Source organism: Polyergus mexicanus, unplaced genomic scaffold (assembly GCF_030449975.1).
Source record: "Polyergus mexicanus isolate NDT 795.1 unplaced genomic scaffold, iyPolMexi1.0 SCAF_11, whole genome shotgun sequence".
NCBI classification, from domain to species: Eukaryota; Metazoa; Arthropoda; class Insecta; order Hymenoptera; family Formicidae; genus Polyergus; species Polyergus mexicanus.
This window is the reverse complement of record NW_027223331.1, coordinates 5,683,856-5,702,232: the sequence shown is the minus strand read 5'-3', so window position 1 is coordinate 5,702,232 and position 18,377 is coordinate 5,683,856.

The window sequence follows — 18,377 nt, the reverse complement described above, 5'->3', positions numbered from 1 at the left end:
TAAAATTCTTGTGCAACATCAAGGAAATTGAGAAGAACCGCTTCACGGCATACATAGTTAAAATCGCTATGTACGCAAGTTTTGTTCGTTCGGAACGTCTTAGTTACGTGTCAGTAAGTGAGTTTAGTCGAAAATTCTTGTAAAACGTTAAGAAATTGAGGATATACGTTTTTCTGCGCACAAAGCTGAGATCACTATGTACGCAAGTTTTGTTCGTTCGGAACGTCTTAGTTACGTGTCAGTAAGTGAGTTTAGTCGAAAATTCTCGTACAACGTTAAAGAAATTGAGGATATACGTATTTCTGCGCACAAAGCTGAGATCACTATGTACGCAAGTTTTGGTCGTTCGGAACGTCTTAGTTACGTGTCAGTAAGTGAGTTTAGTCGAAAATTCTTGTACAACGTTAAGAAATTGAGGATATACGTTTTTCTGCGCACAAAGCTGAGATCACTATGTACGAAAGTTTTGGTCGTTCGGAACGTCTTAGTTACGTGTCAGTAAGTGAGATTTGTCGAAAGTTCTTGTGCAACATCAAGGAAATTGAGAAGAACCGCTTCACGGCATACATTGTTAAAATCGATATGTACGCAAGTTTTGTTCGTTCGGAATGTCTTAGTTACGTGTCAGTAAGTGAGATTTGTCTAAAATTCTTGTGCAACATCAAGGAAATTGAGAAGAACCGCTTCACGGCATACATTGTTAAAATCGCTATGTACGCAAGTTTTGTTCGTTCGGAACGTCTTAGTCACGTGTCAGTAAGTGAGTTTATTCGAAAATTCTTGTACAACATTAAGGAAATTGAGAAGAACCGCTTCACGGCATAGATTGTTAAAATCGCTATGTACGCAAGTTTTGTTCGTTCGGAACGTCTTAGTTACGTGTCAGTAAGTGTGTTTAGTCGAAAATTCATGTACAACGTTATAGAAATTGAGGATATACATTTTTCTGCGCACAAAGCTGAGATCACTATGTACGCAAGTTTTGGTCGTTCGGAACGTCTTAGTTACGTGTCAGTAAGTGAGTTTAGTCGAAAATTCTTGTACAACATTAAGGAAATTGAGAAGAACCGCTTCACGGCATACATTGTTAAAATCGCTATGTACGCAAGTTTTGTTCATTCGGAACGTCTTAGTTACGTGTCAGTAAGTGAGTTTAGTCGAAAATTCTTGTGCAACATCAAGGAAATTGAGAAGTACCGCTTCACGGCATACATTGTTAAAATCACTATGTACGCAAGATTTGTTCGTTCGGAACGTCTTAGTTACGTGTCAGTAAGTGAGATTTGTCTAAAATTCTTGTGCAACATCAAGGAAATTGAGAAGAACCGCTTCACGGCATACATTGTTAAAACCGCTATGCACGCAAGTTTTGTTCGTTCGGAACGTTTTAGTTACGTGACAGTAAGTGAGATTTGTCTAAAATTCATGTGCAACATCAAGGAAATTGAGAAGAACCGCTTCACGGCATACATTGTTAAAATCGCTATGTACGCAAGTTTTGTTCGTTCGGAACGTCTTAGTTACGTGTCAGTAAGTGAGATTTGTCGAAAATTCTTGTGCAACATCAAGGAAATTGAGAAGAACCGCTTCACTGCATACATTGTTAAAATCGCTATGTACGCAAGTTTTGTTCGTTCGGAACGGCTTAGTTACGTGTCAATAAGTGAGATTTGTCTAAAATTCTTGTACAACGTTAGAGAAATTAAGGATATACGTTTTTCTGCGCACAAAGCTGAGATCGTTATGTACGCAAGTTTTGATCGTTCGGAACGTCTTAGTTACGTGTCAGTAGGTGAGATTTGTCTAAAATTCTTGTGCAACATCAAGGAAATCGAGAAGAACCGCTTCACGGCATACATTGTTAAAATCGCTATGTACGCAAGTTTTGTTCGTTCGGAACGTCTTAGTTACGTGTCAGTAAGTGAGTTTAGTCGAAAATCCTTGTACAACGTTAAAGAAATTGAGGATATACGTTTTTCTGCGCACAAAGCTGAGATCACTATGTACGCAAGTTTTGGTCGTTCGGAACATCTTAGTTACGTGTCAGTAAGTGAGATTTGTCGAAAATTCTAGTGCAACATCAAGGAAATTGAGAAGAACCGCTTCACGGCATACATTGTTAAAATCGCTATGTACGCAAGTTTTGTTCGTTCGGAACGTCTTAGTTACGTGTCAGTAAGTGAGATTTGTCGAAAATTCTTGTGCAACATCAAGGAAATTGACAAGAACCGCTTCACGGTATACATTGTTAAAATCGCTATGTACGCAAGTTTTGTTCGTTCGGAACGGCTTAGTTACGTGTCAATAAGTGAGATTTGTCTAAAATTCTTGTACAACGTTAAAAAAATTGAGGATATACGTTTTTCTGCGCACAAAGCCGAGATCGTTATGTACGCAAGTTTTGATCGTTCGGAACGTCTTAGTTACGTGTCAGTAAGTGAGATTTGTCTAAAATTCTTGTGCAACATCAAGGAAATTGAGAAGAACCGCTTCACGGCATACATAGTTAAAATCGCTATGTACGCAAGTTTTGTTCGTTCGGAACGTCTTAGTTACGTGTCAGTAAGTGAGTTTAGTCGAAAATTCTTGTAAAACGTTAAGAAATTGAGGATATACGTTTTTCTGCGCACAAAGCTGAGATCACTATGTACGCAAGTTTTGTTCGTTCGGAACGTCTTAGTTACGTGTCAGTAAGTGAGTTTAGTCGAAAATTCTCGTACAACGTTAAAGAAATTGAGGATATACGTATTTCTGCGCACAAAGCTGAGATCACTATGTACGCAAGTTTTGGTCGTTCGGAACGTCTTAGTTACGTGTCAGTAAGTGAGTTTAGTCGAAAATTCTTGTACAACGTTAAGAAATTGAGGATATACGTTTTTCTGCGCACAAAGCTGAGATCACTATGTACGAAAGTTTTGGTCGTTCGGAACGTCTTAGTTACGTGTCAGTAAGTGAGATTTGTCGAAAGTTCTTGTGCAACATCAAGGAAATTGAGAAGAACCGCTTCACGGCATACATTGTTAAAATCGATATGTACGCAAGTTTTGTTCGTTCGGAATGTCTTAGTTACGTGTCAGTAAGTGAGATTTGTCTAAAATTCTTGTGCAACATCAAGGAAATTGAGAAGAACCGCTTCACGGCATACATTGTTAAAATCGCTATGTACGCAAGTTTTGTTCGTTCGGAACGTCTTAGTCACGTGTCAGTAAGTGAGTTTAGTCGAAAATTCTTGTACAACATTAAGGAAATTGAGAAGAACCGCTTCACGGCATAGATTGTTAAAATCGCTATGTACGCAAGTTTTGTTCGTTCGGAACGTCTTAGTTACGTGTCAGTAAGTGTGTTTAGTCGAAAATTCATGTACAACGTTATAGAAATTGAGGATATACATTTTTCTGCGCACAAAGCTGAGATCACTATGTACGCAAGTTTTGGTCGTTCGGAACGTCTTAGTTACGTGTCAGTAAGTGAGTTTAGTCGAAAATTCTTGTACAACATTAAGGAAATTGAGAAGAACCGCTTCACGGCATACATTGTTAAAATCGCTATGTACGCAAGTTTTGTTCATTCGGAACGTCTTAGTTACGTGTCAGTAAGTGAGTTTATTCGAAAATTCTTGTACAACGTTAAAGAAATTGAGGATATACGTTTTTCTGCGCACAAAGCTGAGATCACTATGTACGCAAGTTTTGGTCTTTCGGAACGTCTTAGTTACGTGTCAGTAAGTGAGATTGGTCGAAAGTTCTTGTGCAACATCAAGGAAATTGAGAAGTACCGCTTCACGGCATACATTGTTAAAATCGCTATGTACGCAAGTTTTGTTCGTTCGGAACGTCTTAGTTGCGTGTCAGTAAGTGAGTTTAGTCGAAAATTCTTGTACAACGTTAAAGAAATTGAGGATATACGTTTTTCTGCGCACAAAGCTGAGATCACCATGTACGCAAGTTTTGATCGTTCGGAACGTCTTAGTTACGTGTCAGTAAGTGAGTTTAGTCGAAAATTCTTGTACAACATCAAGGAAATTGAGAAAAACCGCTTCACGGCATACATTGTTAAAATCGCTATGTACGCAAGTTTTGTTCGTTCGGAACGTCTTAGTTACATGTCAGTAAGTGAGTTTAGTCGAAAATTCTTGTACAACGTTAAAGAAATTGAGGATATACGTTTTTCTGCGCACAAAGCTGAGATCACCATGTACGCAAGTTTTGGTCGTTCGGAACGTCTTAGTTACGTGTCAGTAGGTGAGATTTGTCGAAAATTCTTGTGCAACATCAAGGAAATTGAGAAGAACCGCTTCACGGCATACATTGTTAAAATCGCTATGTACGCAAGTTTTGTTCGTTCGGAACGTCTTAGTTACGTGTCAGTAAGTGAGATTTGTCGAAAATTCTTGTGCAACATCAAGGAAATTGAGAAGAACCGCTTCACTGCATACATTGTTAAAATCGCTATGTACGCAAGTTTTGTTCGTTCGGAACGGCTTAGTTACGTGTCAATAAGTGAGATTTGCCTAAAATTCTTGTACAACGTTAAAGAAATTGAGGATATACGTTTTTCTGCGCACAAAGCTGAGATCACCATGTACGCAAGTTTTGGTCGTTCGGAACGTCTTAGTTACGTGTCAGTAGGTGAGATTTGTCGAAAATTCTTGTGCAAATCAAGGAAATTGAGAAGAACCGCTTCACGGCATACATTGTTAAAATCGCTATGTACGCAAGTTTTGTTCGTTCGGAACGTCTTAGTTACGTGTCAGTAAGTGAGTTTAGTCGAAAATTCTTGTGCAACATCAAGGAAATTGAGAAGTACCGCTTCACGGCATACATTGTTAAAATCACTATGTACGCAAGATTTGTTCGTTCGGAACGTCTTAGTTACGTGTCAGTAAGTGAGATTTGTCTAAAATTCTTGTGCAACATCAAGGAAATTGAGAAGAACCGCTTCACGGCATACATTGTTAAAACCGCTATGCACGCAAGTTTTGTTCGTTCGGAACGTTTTAGTTACGTGACAGTAAGTGAGATTTGTCTAAAATTCATGTGCAACATCAAGGAAATTGAGAAGAACCGCTTCACGGCATACATTGTTAAAATCGCTATGTACGCAAGTTTTGTTCGTTCGGAACGTCTTAGTTACGTGTCAGTAAGTGAGATTTGTCGAAAATTCTTGTGCAACATCAAGGAAATTGAGAAGAACCGCTTCACTGCATACATTGTTAAAATCGCTATGTACGCAAGTTTTGTTCGTTCGGAACGGCTTAGTTACGTGTCAATAAGTGAGATTTGTCTAAAATTCTTGTACAACGTTAGAGAAATTGAGGATATACGTTTTTCTGCGCACAAAGCTGAGATCGTTATGTACGCAAGTTTTGATCGTTCGGAACGTCTTAGTTACGTGTCAGTAGGTGAGATTTGTCTAAAATTCTTGTGCAACATCAAGGAAATCGAGAAGAACCGCTTCACGGCATACATTGTTAAAATCGCTATGTACGCAAGTTTTGTTCGTTCGGAACGTCTTAGTTACGTGTCAGTAAGTGAGTTTAGTCGAAAATCCTTGTACAACGTTAAAGAAATTGAGGATATACGTTTTTCTGCGCACAAAGCTGAGATCACTATGTACGCAAGTTTTGGTCGTTCGGAACATCTTAGTTACGTGTCAGTAAGTGAGATTTGTCGAAAATTCTAGTGCAACATCAAGGAAATTGAGAAGAACCGCTTCACGGCATACATTGTTAAAATCGCTATGTACGCAAGTTTTGTTCGTTCGGAACGTCTTAGTTACGTGTCAGTAAGTGAGATTTGTCGAAAATTCTTGTGCAACATCAAGGAAATTGACAAGAACCGCTTCACGGTATACATTGTTAAAATCGCTATGTACGCAAGTTTTGTTCGTTCGGAACGGCTTAGTTACGTGTCAATAAGTGAGATTTGTCTAAAATTCTTGTACAACGTTAAAAAAATTGAGGATATACGTTTTTCTGCGCACAAAGCCGAGATCGTTATGTACGCAAGTTTTGATCGTTCGGAACGTCTTAGTTACGTGTCAGTAAGTGAGATTTGTCTAAAATTCTTGTGCAACATCAAGGAAATTGAGAAGAACCGCTTCACGGCATACATAGTTAAAATCGCTATGTACGCAAGTTTTGTTCGTTCGGAACGTCTTAGTTACGTGTCAGTAAGTGAGTTTAGTCGAAAATTCTTGTAAAACGTTAAGAAATTGAGGATATACGTTTTTCTGCGCACAAAGCTGAGATCACTATGTACGCAAGTTTTGTTCGTTCGGAACGTCTTAGTTACGTGTCAGTAAGTGAGTTTAGTCGAAAATTCTCGTACAACGTTAAAGAAATTGAGGATATACGTATTTCTGCGCACAAAGCTGAGATCACTATGTACGCAAGTTTTGGTCGTTCGGAACGTCTTAGTTACGTGTCAGTAAGTGAGTTTAGTCGAAAATTCTTGTACAACGTTAAGAAATTGAGGATATACGTTTTTCTGCGCACAAAGCTGAGATCACTATGTACGAAAGTTTTGGTCGTTCGGAACGTCTTAGTTACGTGTCAGTAAGTGAGATTTGTCGAAAGTTCTTGTGCAACATCAAGGAAATTGAGAAGAACCGCTTCACGGCATACATTGTTAAAATCGATATGTACGCAAGTTTTGTTCGTTCGGAATGTCTTAGTTACGTGTCAGTAAGTGAGATTTGTCTAAAATTCTTGTGCAACATCAAGGAAATTGAGAAGAACCGCTTCACGGCATACATTGTTAAAATCGCTATGTACGCAAGTTTTGTTCGTTCGGAACGTCTTAGTCACGTGTCAGTAAGTGAGTTTAGTCGAAAATTCTTGTACAACATTAAGGAAATTGAGAAGAACCGCTTCACGGCATAGATTGTTAAAATCGCTATGTACGCAAGTTTTGTTCGTTCGGAACGTCTTAGTTACGTGTCAGTAAGTGTGTTTAGTCGAAAATTCATGTACAACGTTATAGAAATTGAGGATATACATTTTTCTGCGCACAAAGCTGAGATCACTATGTACGCAAGTTTTGGTCGTTCGGAACGTCTTAGTTACGTGTCAGTAAGTGAGTTTAGTCGAAAATTCTTGTACAACATTAAGGAAATTGAGAAGAACCGCTTCACGGCATACAATGTTAAAATCGCTATGTACGCAAGTTTTGTTCATTCGGAACGTCTTAGTTACGTGTCAGTAAGTGAGTTTATTCGAAAATTCTTGTACAACGTTAAAGAAATTGAGAATATACGTTTTTCTGCGCACAAAGCTGAGATCACTATGTACGCAAGTTTTGGTCGTTCGGAACGTCTTAGTTACGTGTCAGTAAGTGAGATTTGTTAAAAGTTCTTGTGCAACATCAAGGAAATTGAGAAGTACCGCTTCACGGCATACATTGTTAAAATCGCTATGTACGCTAGTTTTGTTCGTTCGGAACGTCTTAGTTACGTGTCAGTAAGTGAGTTTAGTCGAAAATTCTTGTACAACGTTAAAGAAATTGAGGATATACGTTTTTTTGCGCACAAAGCTGAGATCGCTATGTACGCAAGTTTTGTTCGTTCGGAACGTCTTAGTTACGTGTCAGTAAGTGAGTTTAGTCGAAAATTCTTGTACAACGTTAAAGAAATCGAGGATATACGTTTTTCTGCGCACAAAGCTGAGATCGTTATGTACGCAAGTTTTGTTCGTTCGGAACGGCTTAGTTACGTGTCAATAAGTGAGATTTGTCTAAAATTCTTGTACAACGTTAAAAAAATTGATGATATACGTTTTCCTGCGCACAAAGCTGAGATCGTTATGTACGCAAGTTTTGATCGTTCGGAACGTCTTAGTTACGTGTCAGTAAGTGAGATTTTTCGAAAGTTCTTGTGCAACATCAAGGAAATTGAGAAGATCCGCTTCACGGCATACATTGTTAAAATCGCTATGTACGCAAGTTTTGTTCGTTCGGAACGTCTTAGTTACGTGTCAGTAAGTTAGATTTGTCTAAAATTCTTGTGCAACATCTAGGAAATTGAGAAGAACCGCTTCACGGCATACATTGTTAAAACCGCTATGTACGCAAGTTTTGTTCGTTCGGAACGGCTTAGTTACGTGTCAATAAGTGAGATTTGTCTAAAATTCTTGTACAACGTTAAAAAAATTGAGGATATACGTTTTTCTGCGCACAAAGCTGAGATCGTTATGTACGCAAGTTTTGATCGTTCGGAACGTCTTAGTTAAGTGTCAGTGAGTGAGATTTGTCTAAAATTCTTGTGCAACATCAAGGAAATCGAGAAGAACCGCTTCACGGCATACATTGTTAAAATCGCTATGTACGCAAATTTTGTTCGTTCAGAACGTCTTAGTTACGTGTCAGTAAGTGAGTTTAGTCGAAAATTCTTGTACAACGTTAAAGAAATTGAGGATATACGTTTTTCTGCGCACAAAGCTGAGATCACTATGTACGCAAGTTTTGGTCTTTCGGAACGTCTTAGTTACGTGTCAGTAAGTGAGATTGGTCGAAAGTTCTTGTGCAACATCAAGGAAATTGAGAAGTACCGCTTCACGGCATACATTGTTAAAATCGCTATGTACGCAAGTTTTGTTCGTTCGGAACGTCTTAGTTACGTGTCAGTAAGTGAGTTTAGTCGAAAATTCTTGTACAACGTTAAAGAAATTGAGGATATACGTTTTTCTGCGCACAAAGCTGAGATCACCATGTACGCAAGTTTTGATCGTTCGGAACGTCTTAGTTACGTGTCAGTAAGTGAGTTTAGTCGAAAATTCTTGTACAACATCAAGGAAATTGAGAAAAACCGCTTCACGGCATACATTGTTAAAATCGCTATGTACGCAAGTTTTGTTCGTTCGGAACGTCTTAGTTACGTGTCAGTAAGTGAGTTTAGTCGAAAATTCTTGTACAACGTTAAAGAAATTGAGGATATACGTTTTCCTGCGCACAAAGCTGAGATCGTTATGTACGCAAGTTTTGATCGTTCGGAACGTCTTAGTTACGTGTCAGTAAGTGAGATTTTTCGAAAGTTCTTGTGCAACATCAAGGAAATTGAGAAGATCCGCTTCACGGCATACATTGTTAAAATCGCTATGTACGCAAGTTTTGTTCGTTCGGAACGTCTTAGTTACGTGTCAGTAAGTTAGATTTGTCTAAAATTCTTGTGCAACATCTAGGAAATTGAGAAGAACCGCTTCACGGCATACATTGTTAAAACCGCTATGTACGCAAGTTTTGTTCGTTCGGAACGGCTTAGTTACGTGTCAATAAGTGAGATTTGTCTAAAATTCTTGTACAACGTTAAAAAAATTGAGGATATACGTTTTTCTGCGCACAAAGCTGAGATCGTTATGTACGCAAGTTTTGATCGTTCGGAACGTCTTAGTTAAGTGTCAGTGAGTGAGATTTGTCTAAAATTCTTGTGCAACATCAAGGAAATCGAGAAGAACCGCTTCACGGCATACATTGTTAAAATCGCTATGTACGCAAATTTTGTTCGTTCAGAACGTCTTAGTTACGTGTCAGTAAGTGAGTTTAGTCGAAAATTCTTGTACAACGTTAAAGAAATTGAGGATATACGTTTTTCTGCGCACAAAGCTGAGATCACTATGTACGCAAGTTTTGGTCTTTCGGAACGTCTTAGTTACGTGTCAGTAAGTGAGATTGGTCGAAAGTTCTTGTGCAACATCAAGGAAATTGAGAAGTACCGCTTCACGGCATACATTGTTAAAATCGCTATGTACGCAAGTTTTGTTCGTTTGGAACGTCTTAGTTACGTGTCAGTAAGTGAGTTTAGTCGAAAATTCTTGTACAACGTTAAAGAAATTGAGGATATACGTTTTTCTGCGCACAAAGCTGAGATCACCATGTACGCAAGTTTTGATCGTTCGGAACGTCTTAGTTACGTGTCAGTAAGTGAGTTTAGTCGAAAATTCTTGTACAACATCAAGGAAATTGAGAAAAACCGCTTCACGGCATACATTGTTAAAATCGCTATGTACGCAAGTTTTGTTCGTTCGGAACGTCTTAGTTACGTGTCAGTAAGTGAGTTTAGTCGAAAATTCTTGTACAACGTTAAAGAAATTGAGGATATACGTTTTTCTGCGCACAAAGCTGAGATCACCATGTACGCAAGTTTTGGTCGTTCGGAACGTCTTAGTTACGTGTCAGTAGGTGAGATTTGTCGAAAATTCTTGTGCAACATCAAGGAAATTGAGAAGAACCGCTTCACGGCATACATTGTTAAAATCGCTATGTACGCAAGTTTTGTTCGTTCGGAACGTCTTAGTTACGTGTCAGTAAGTGAGATTTGTCGAAAATTCTTGTGCAACATCAAGGAAATTGAGAAGAACCGCTTCACTGCATACATTGTTAAAATCGCTATGTACGCAAGTTTTGTTCGTTCGGAACGGCTTAGTTACGTGTCAATAAGTGAGATTTGCCTAAAATTCTTGTACAACGTTAAAGAAATTGAGGATATACGTTTTTCTGCGCACAAAGCTGAGATCACCATGTACGCAAGTTTTGGTCGTTCGGAACGTCTTAGTTACGTGTCAGTAGGTGAGATTTGTCGAAAATTCTTGTGCAACATCAAGGAAATTGAGAAGAACCGCTTCACGGCATACATTGTTAAAATCGCTATGTACGCAAGTTTTGTTCGTTCGGAACGTCTTAGTTACGTGTCAGTAAGTGAGTTTAGTCGAAAATTCTTGTGCAACATCAAGGAAATTGAGAAGTACCGCTTCACGGCAAACATTGTTAAAATCACTATGTACGCAAGATTTGTTCGTTCGGAACGTCTTAGTTACGTGTCAATAAGTGAGATTTGTCTAAAATTCTTGTGCAACATCAAGGTAATTGAGAAGAACCGCTTCACGGCATACATTGTTAAAACCGCTATGCACGCAAGTTTTGTTCGTTCGGAACGTTTTAGTTACGTGACAGTAAGTGAGATTTGTCTAAAATTCATGTGCAACATCAAGGAAATTGAGAAGAACCGCTTCACGGCATACATTGTTAAAATCGCTATGTACGCAAGTTTTGTTCGTTCGGAACGTCTTAGTTACGTGTCAGTAGGTGAGATGTGTCGAAAATTCTTGTGCAACATGAAGGAAATTGAGAAGAACCGCTTCACGGCATACATTGTTAAAATCGCTATGTACGCAAGTTTTGTTCGTTCGGAACGTCTTAGTTACGTGTCAGTAAGTGAGTTTAGTCGAAAATTCTTGTGCAACATCAAGGAAATTGAGAAGTACCGCTTCACGCATACATTGTTAAAATCACTATGTACGCAAGATTTGTTCGTTCGGAACGTCTTAGTTACGTGTCAATAAGTGAGATTTGTCTAAAATTCTTGTGCAACATCAAGGAAATTGAGAAGAACCGCTTCACGGCATACATTGTTAAAATCGATATGTACGCAAGTTTTGTTCGTTCGGAATGTCTTAGTTACGTGTCAGTAAGTGAGATTTGTCTAAAATTCTTGTGCAACATCAAGGAAATTGAGAAGAACCGCTTCACGGCATACATTGTTAAAATCGCTATGTACGCAAGTTTTGTTCGTTCGGAACGTCTTAGTCACGTGTCAGTAAGTGAGTTTAGTCGAAAATTCTTGTACAACATTAAGGAAATTGAGAAGAACCGCTTCACCGCATACATTGTTAAAATCGCTATGTACGCAAGTTTTGTTCGTTCGGAACGTCTTAGTTACGTGTCAGTAAGTGAGTTTAGTCGAAAATCCTTGTACAACGTTAAAGAAATTGAGGATATACGTTTTTCTGCGCACAAAGCTGAGATCACTATGTACGCAAGTTTTGGTCGTTCGGAACATCTTAGTTACGTGTCAGTAAGTGAGATTTGTCGAAAATTCTAGTGCAACATCAAGAAAATTGAGAAGAATCGCTTCACGGCATACATTGTTAAAATCGCTATGTACGCAAGTTTTGTTCGTTCGGAACGTCTTAGTTACGTGTCAGTAAGTGAGTTTATTCGAAAATTCTTGTACAACGTTAAAGAAATTGAGAATATACGTTTTTCTGCGCACAAAGCTGAGATCACTATGTACGCAAGTTTTGGTCGTTCGGAACGACTTAGTTACGTGTCAGTAAGTGAGATTTGTCAAAAGTTCTTGTGCAACATCAAGGAAATTGAGAAGTACCGCTTCACGGCATACATTGTTAAAATCGCTATGTACGCTAGTTTTGTTCGTTCGGAACGTCTTAGTTACGTGTCAGTAAGTGAGTTTAGTCGAAAATTCTTGTACAACGTTAAAGAAATTGAGGATATACGTTTTTTTGCGCACAAAGCTGAGATCGCTATGTACGCAAGTTTTGTTCGTTCGGAACGTCTTAGTTACGTGTCAGTAAGTGAGTTTAGTCGAAAATTCTTGTACAACGTTAAAGAAATCGAGGATATACGTTTTTCTGCGCACAAAGCTGAGATCGTTATGTACGCAAGTTTTGTTCGTTCGGAACGGCTTAGTTACGTGTCAATAAGTGAGATTTGTCTAAAATTCTTGTACAACGTTAAAAAAATTGATGATATACGTTTTCCTGCGCACAAAGCTGAGATCGTTATGTACGCAAGTTTTGATCGTTCGGAACGTCTTAGTTACGTGTCAGTAAGTGAGATTTTTCGAAAGTTCTTGTGCAACATCAAGGAAATTGAGAAGATCCGCTTCACGGCATACATTGTTAAAATCGCTATGTACGCAAGTTTTGTTCGTTCGGAACGTCTTAGTTACGTGTCAGTAAGTTAGATTTGTCTAAAATTCTTGTGCAACATCTAGGAAATTGAGAAGAACCGCTTCACGGCATACATTGTTAAAACCGCTATGTACGCAAGTTTTGTTCGTTCGGAACGGCTTAGTTACGTGTCAATAAGTGAGATTTGTCTAAAATTCTTGTACAACGTTAAAAAAATTGAGGATATACGTTTTTCTGCGCACAAAGCTGAGATCACTATGTACGCAAGTTTTGGTCTTTCGGAACGTCTTAGTTACGTGTCAGTAAGTGAGATTGGTCGAAAGTTCTTGTGCAACATCAAGGAAATTGAGAAGTACCGCTTCACGGCATACATTGTTAAAATCGCTATGTACGCAAGTTTGGTTCGTTCGGAACGTCTTAGTTACGTGTCAGTAAGTGAGTTTAGTCGAAAATTCTTGTACAACGTTAAAGAAATTGAGGATATACGTTTTTCTGCGCACAAAGCTGAGATCACCATGTACGCAAGTTTTGATCGTTCGGAACGTTTTAGTCACGTGTCAGTAAGTGAGTTTAGTCGAAAATTCTTGTACAACATCAAGGAAATTGAGAAAAACCGCTTCACGGCATACATTGTTAAAATCGCTATGTACGCAAGTTTTGTTCGTTCGGAACGTCTTAGTTACGTGTCAGTAAGTGAGTTTAGTCGAAAATTCTTGTACAACGTTAAAGAAATTGAGGATATACGTTTTTCTGCGCACAAAGCTGAGATCACCATGTACGCAAGTTTTGGTCGTTCGGAACGTCTTAGTTACGTGTCAGTAGGTGAGATTTGTCGAAAATTCTTGTGCAACATCAAGGAAATTGAGAAGAACCGCTTCACGGCATACATTGTTAAAATCGCTATGTACGCAAGTTTTGTTCGTTCGGAACGTCTTAGTTACGTGTCAGTAAGTGAGATTTGTCGAAAATTCTTGTGCAACATCAAGGAAATTGAGAAGAACCGCTTCACTGCATACATTGTTAAAATCGCTATGTACGCAAGTTTTGTTCGTTCGGAACGGCTTAGTTACGTGTCAATAAGTGAGATTTGCCTAAAATTCTTGTACAACGTTAAAGAAATTGAGGATATACGTTTTTCTGCGCACAAAGCTGAGATCACCATGTACGCAAGTTTTGGTCGTTCGGAACGTCTTAGTTACGTGTCAGTAGGTGAGATTTGTCGAAAATTCTTGTGCAACATCAAGGAAATTGAGAAGAACCGCTTCACGGCATACATTGTTAAAATCGCTATGTACGCAAGTTTTGTTCGTTCGGAACGTCTTAGTTACGTGTCAGTAAGTGAGTTTAGTCGAAAATTCTTGTGCAACATCAAGGAAATTGAGAAGTACCGCTTCACGGCATACATTGTTAAAATCACTATGTACGCAAGATTTGTTCGTTCGGAACGTCTTAGTTACGTGTCAGTAAGTGAGATTTGTCTAAAATTCTTGTGTAACATCAAGGAAATTGAGAAGAACCGCTTCACGGCATACATTGTTAAAATCGCTATGTACGCAAGTTTTGTTCGTTCGGAACATCTTAGTTACGTGTCAGTAAGTGAGATTTGTCGAAAATTCTAGTGCAACATCAAGAAAATTGAGAAGAACCGCTTCACGGCATACATTGTTAAAATCGCTATGTACGCAAGTTTTGTTCGTTCGGAACGTCATAGTTACGTGTCAGTAAGTGAGATTTGTCGAAAATTCTTGTGCAACATCAAGGAAATTGAGAAGAACCGCTTCACTGCATACATTGTTAAAATCGCTATGTACGCAAGTTTTGTTCGTTCGGAACGGCTTAGTTACGTGTCAATAAGTGAGATTTGCCTAAAATTCTTGTGCAACATCAAGGAAATTGAGAAGAACCGCTTCACGGCATACATTGTTAAAACCGCTATGCACGCAAGTTTTGTTCGTTCGGAACGTTTTAGTTACGTGACAGTAAGTGAGATTTGTCTAAAATTCATGTGCAACATCAAGGAAATTGAGAAGAACCGCTTCACGGCATACATTGTTAAAATCGCTATGTACGCAAGTTTTGATCGTTCGGAACGTCTTAGTTACGTGTCAGTAGGTGAGATTTGTCTAAAATTCTTGTGCAACATCAAGGAAATCGAGAAGAACCGCTTCACCGCATACATTGTTAAAATCGCTATGTAAGCAAGTTTTGTTCGTTCGGAACGGCTTAGTTACGTGTCAATAAGTGAGATTTGTCTAAAATTCTTGTACAACGTTAGAGAAATTGAGGATATACGTTTTTCTGCGCACAAAGCTGAGATCGTTATGTACGCAAGTTTTGATCATTCGGAACGTCTTAGTTACGTGTCAGTAGGTGAGATTTGTCTAAAATTCTTGTGCAACATCAAGGAAATCGAGAAGAACCGCTTCACGGCATACATTGTTAAAATCGCTATGTAAGCAAGTTTTGTTCGTTCGGAACATCTTAGTTACGTGTCAGTAAGTGAGTTTAGTCGAAAATCCTTGTACAACGTTAAAGAAATTGAGGATATACGTTTTTCTGCGCACAAAGCTGAGATCACTATGTACGCAAGTTTTGGTCGTTCGGAACATCTTAGTTACGTGTCAGTAAGTGAGATTTTTCGAAAATTCTAGTGCAACATCAAGGAAATTGAGAAGAACCGCTTCACGGCATACATTGTTAAAATCGCTATGTACGCAAGTTTTGTTCGTTTGGAACGTCTTAGTTACGTGTCAGTAAGTGAGATTTGTCGAAAATTCTTGTGCAACATCAAGGAAATTGACAAGAACCGCTTCACGGTATACATTGTTAAAATCGCTATGTACGCAAGTTTTGTTCGTTCGGAACGGCTTAGTTACGTGTCAATAAGTAAGATTTGTCTAAAATTCTTGTACAACGTTAAAAAAATTGAGGATATACGTTTTTCTGCGCACAAAGCTGAGATCGTTATGTACGCAAGTTTTGATCGTTCGGAACGTCTTAGTTACGTGTCAGTAAGTGAGATTTGTCTAAAATTCTTGTGCAACATCAAGGAAATTGAGAAGAACCGCTTCACGGCATACATTGTTAAAATCGCTATGTACGCAAGTTTTGTTCGTTCGGAACGTCTTAGTTACGTGTCAGTAAGTTAGATTTGTCTAAAATTCTTGTGCAACATCTAGGAAATTGAGAAGAACCGCTTCACGGCATACATTGTTAAAACCGCTATGTACGCAAGTTTTGTTCGTTCGGAACGGCTTAGTTACGTGTCAATAAGTGAGATTTGTCTAAAATTCTTGTACAACGTTAAAAAAATTGAGGATATACGTTTTTCTGCGCACAAAGCTGAGATCACTATGTACGCAAGTTTTGGTCTTTCGGAACGTCTTAGTTACGTGTCAGTAAGTGAGATTGGTCGAAAGTTCTTGTGCAACATCAAGGAAATTGAGAAGTACCGCTTCACGGCATACATTGTTAAAATCGCTATGTACGCAAGTTTGGTTCGTTCGGAACGTCTTAGTTACGTGTCAGTAAGTGAGTTTAGTCGAAAATTCTTGTACAACGTTAAAGAAATTGAGGATATACGTTTTTCTGCGCACAAAGCTGAGATCACCATGTACGCAAGTTTTGATCGTTCGGAACGTCTTAGTTACGTGTCAGTAAGTGAGTTTAGTCGAAAATTCTTGTACAACATCAAGGAAATTGAGAAAAACCGCTTCACGGCATACATTGTTAAAATCGCTATGTACGCAAGTTTTGTTCGTTCGGAACGTCTTAGTTACGTGTCAGTAAGTGAGTTTAGTCGAAAATTCTTGTACAACGTTAAAGAAATTGAGGATATACGTTTTTCTGCGCACAAAGCTGAGATCAACATGTACGCAAGTTTTGGTCGTTCGGAACGTCTTAGTTACGTGTCAGTAGGTGAGATTTGTCGAAAATTCTTGTGCAACATCAAGGAAATTGAGAAGAACCGCTTCACGGCATACATTGTTAAAATCGCTATGTACGCAAGTTTTGTTCGTTCGGAACGTCTTAGTTACGTGTCAGTAAGTGAGATTTGTCGAAAATTCTTGTGCAACATCAAGGAAATTGAGAAGAACCGCTTCACTGCATACATTGTTAAAATCGCTATGTACGCAAGTTTTGTTCGTTCGGAACGGCTTAGTTACGTGTCAATAAGTGAGATTTGCCTAAAATTCTTGTACAACGTTAAAGAAATTGAGGATATACGTTTTTCTGCGCACAAAGCTGAGATCACCATGTACGCAAGTTTTGGTCGTTCGGAACGTCTTAGTTACGTGTCAGTAGGTGAGATTTGTCGAAAATTCTTGTGCAACATCAAGGAAATTGAGAAGAACCGCTTCACGGCATACATTGTTAAAATCGCTATGTACGCAAGTTTTGTTCGTTCGGAACGTCTTAGTTACGTGTCAGTAAGTGAGTTTAGTCGAAAATTCTTGTGCAACATCAAGGAAATTGAGAAGTACCGCTTCACGGCATACATTGTTAAAATCACTATGTACGCAAGATTTGTTCGTTCGGAACGTCTTAGTTACGTGTCAGTAAGTGAGATTTGTCTAAAATTCTTGTGTAACATCAAGGAAATTGAGAAGAACCGCTTCACGGCATACATTGTTAAAATCGCTATGTACGCAAGTTTTGTTCGTTCGGAACATCTTAGTTACGTGTCAGTAAGTGAGATTTGTCGAAAATTCTAGTGCAACATCAAGAAAATTGAGAAGAACCGCTTCACGGCATACATTGTTAAAATCGCTATGTACGCAAGTTTTGTTCGTTCGGAACGTCATAGTTACGTGTCAGTAAGTGAGATTTGTCGAAAATTCTTGTGCAACATCAAGGAAATTGAGAAGAACCGCTTCACTGCATACATTGTTAAAATCGCTATGTACGCAAGTTTTGTTCGTTCGGAACGGCTTAGTTACGTGTCAATAAGTGAGATTTGCCTAAAATTCTTGTGCAACATCAAGGAAATTGAGAAGAACCGCTTCACGGCATACATTGTTAAAACCGCTATGCACGCAAGTTTTGTTCGTTCGGAACGTTTTAGTTACGTGACAGTAAGTGAGATTTGTCTAAAATTCATGTGCAACATCAAGGAAATTGAGAAGAACCGCTTCACGGCATACATTGTTAAAATCGCTATGTACGCAAGTTTTGATCGTTCGGAACGTCTTAGTTACGTGTCAGTAGGTGAGATTTGTCTAAAATTCTTGTGCAACATCAAGGAAATCGAGAAGAACCGCTTCACCGCATACATTGTTAAAATCGCTATGTAAGCAAGTTTTGTTCGTTCGGAACGGCTTAGTTACGTGTCAATAAGTGAGATTTGTCTAAAATTCTTGTACAACGTTAGAGAAATTGAGGATATACGTTTTTCTGCGCACAAAGCTGAGATCGTTATGTACGCAAGTTTTGATCATTCGGAACGTCTTAGTTACGTGTCAGTAGGTGAGATTTGTCTAAAATTCTTGTGCAACATCAAGGAAATCGAGAAGAACCGCTTCACGGCATACATTGTTAAAATCGCTATGTAAGCAAGTTTTGTTCGTTCGGAACATCTTAGTTACGTGTCAGTAAGTGAGTTTAGTCGAAAATCCTTGTACAACGTTAAAGAAATTGAGGATATACGTTTTTCTGCGCACAAAGCTGAGATCAC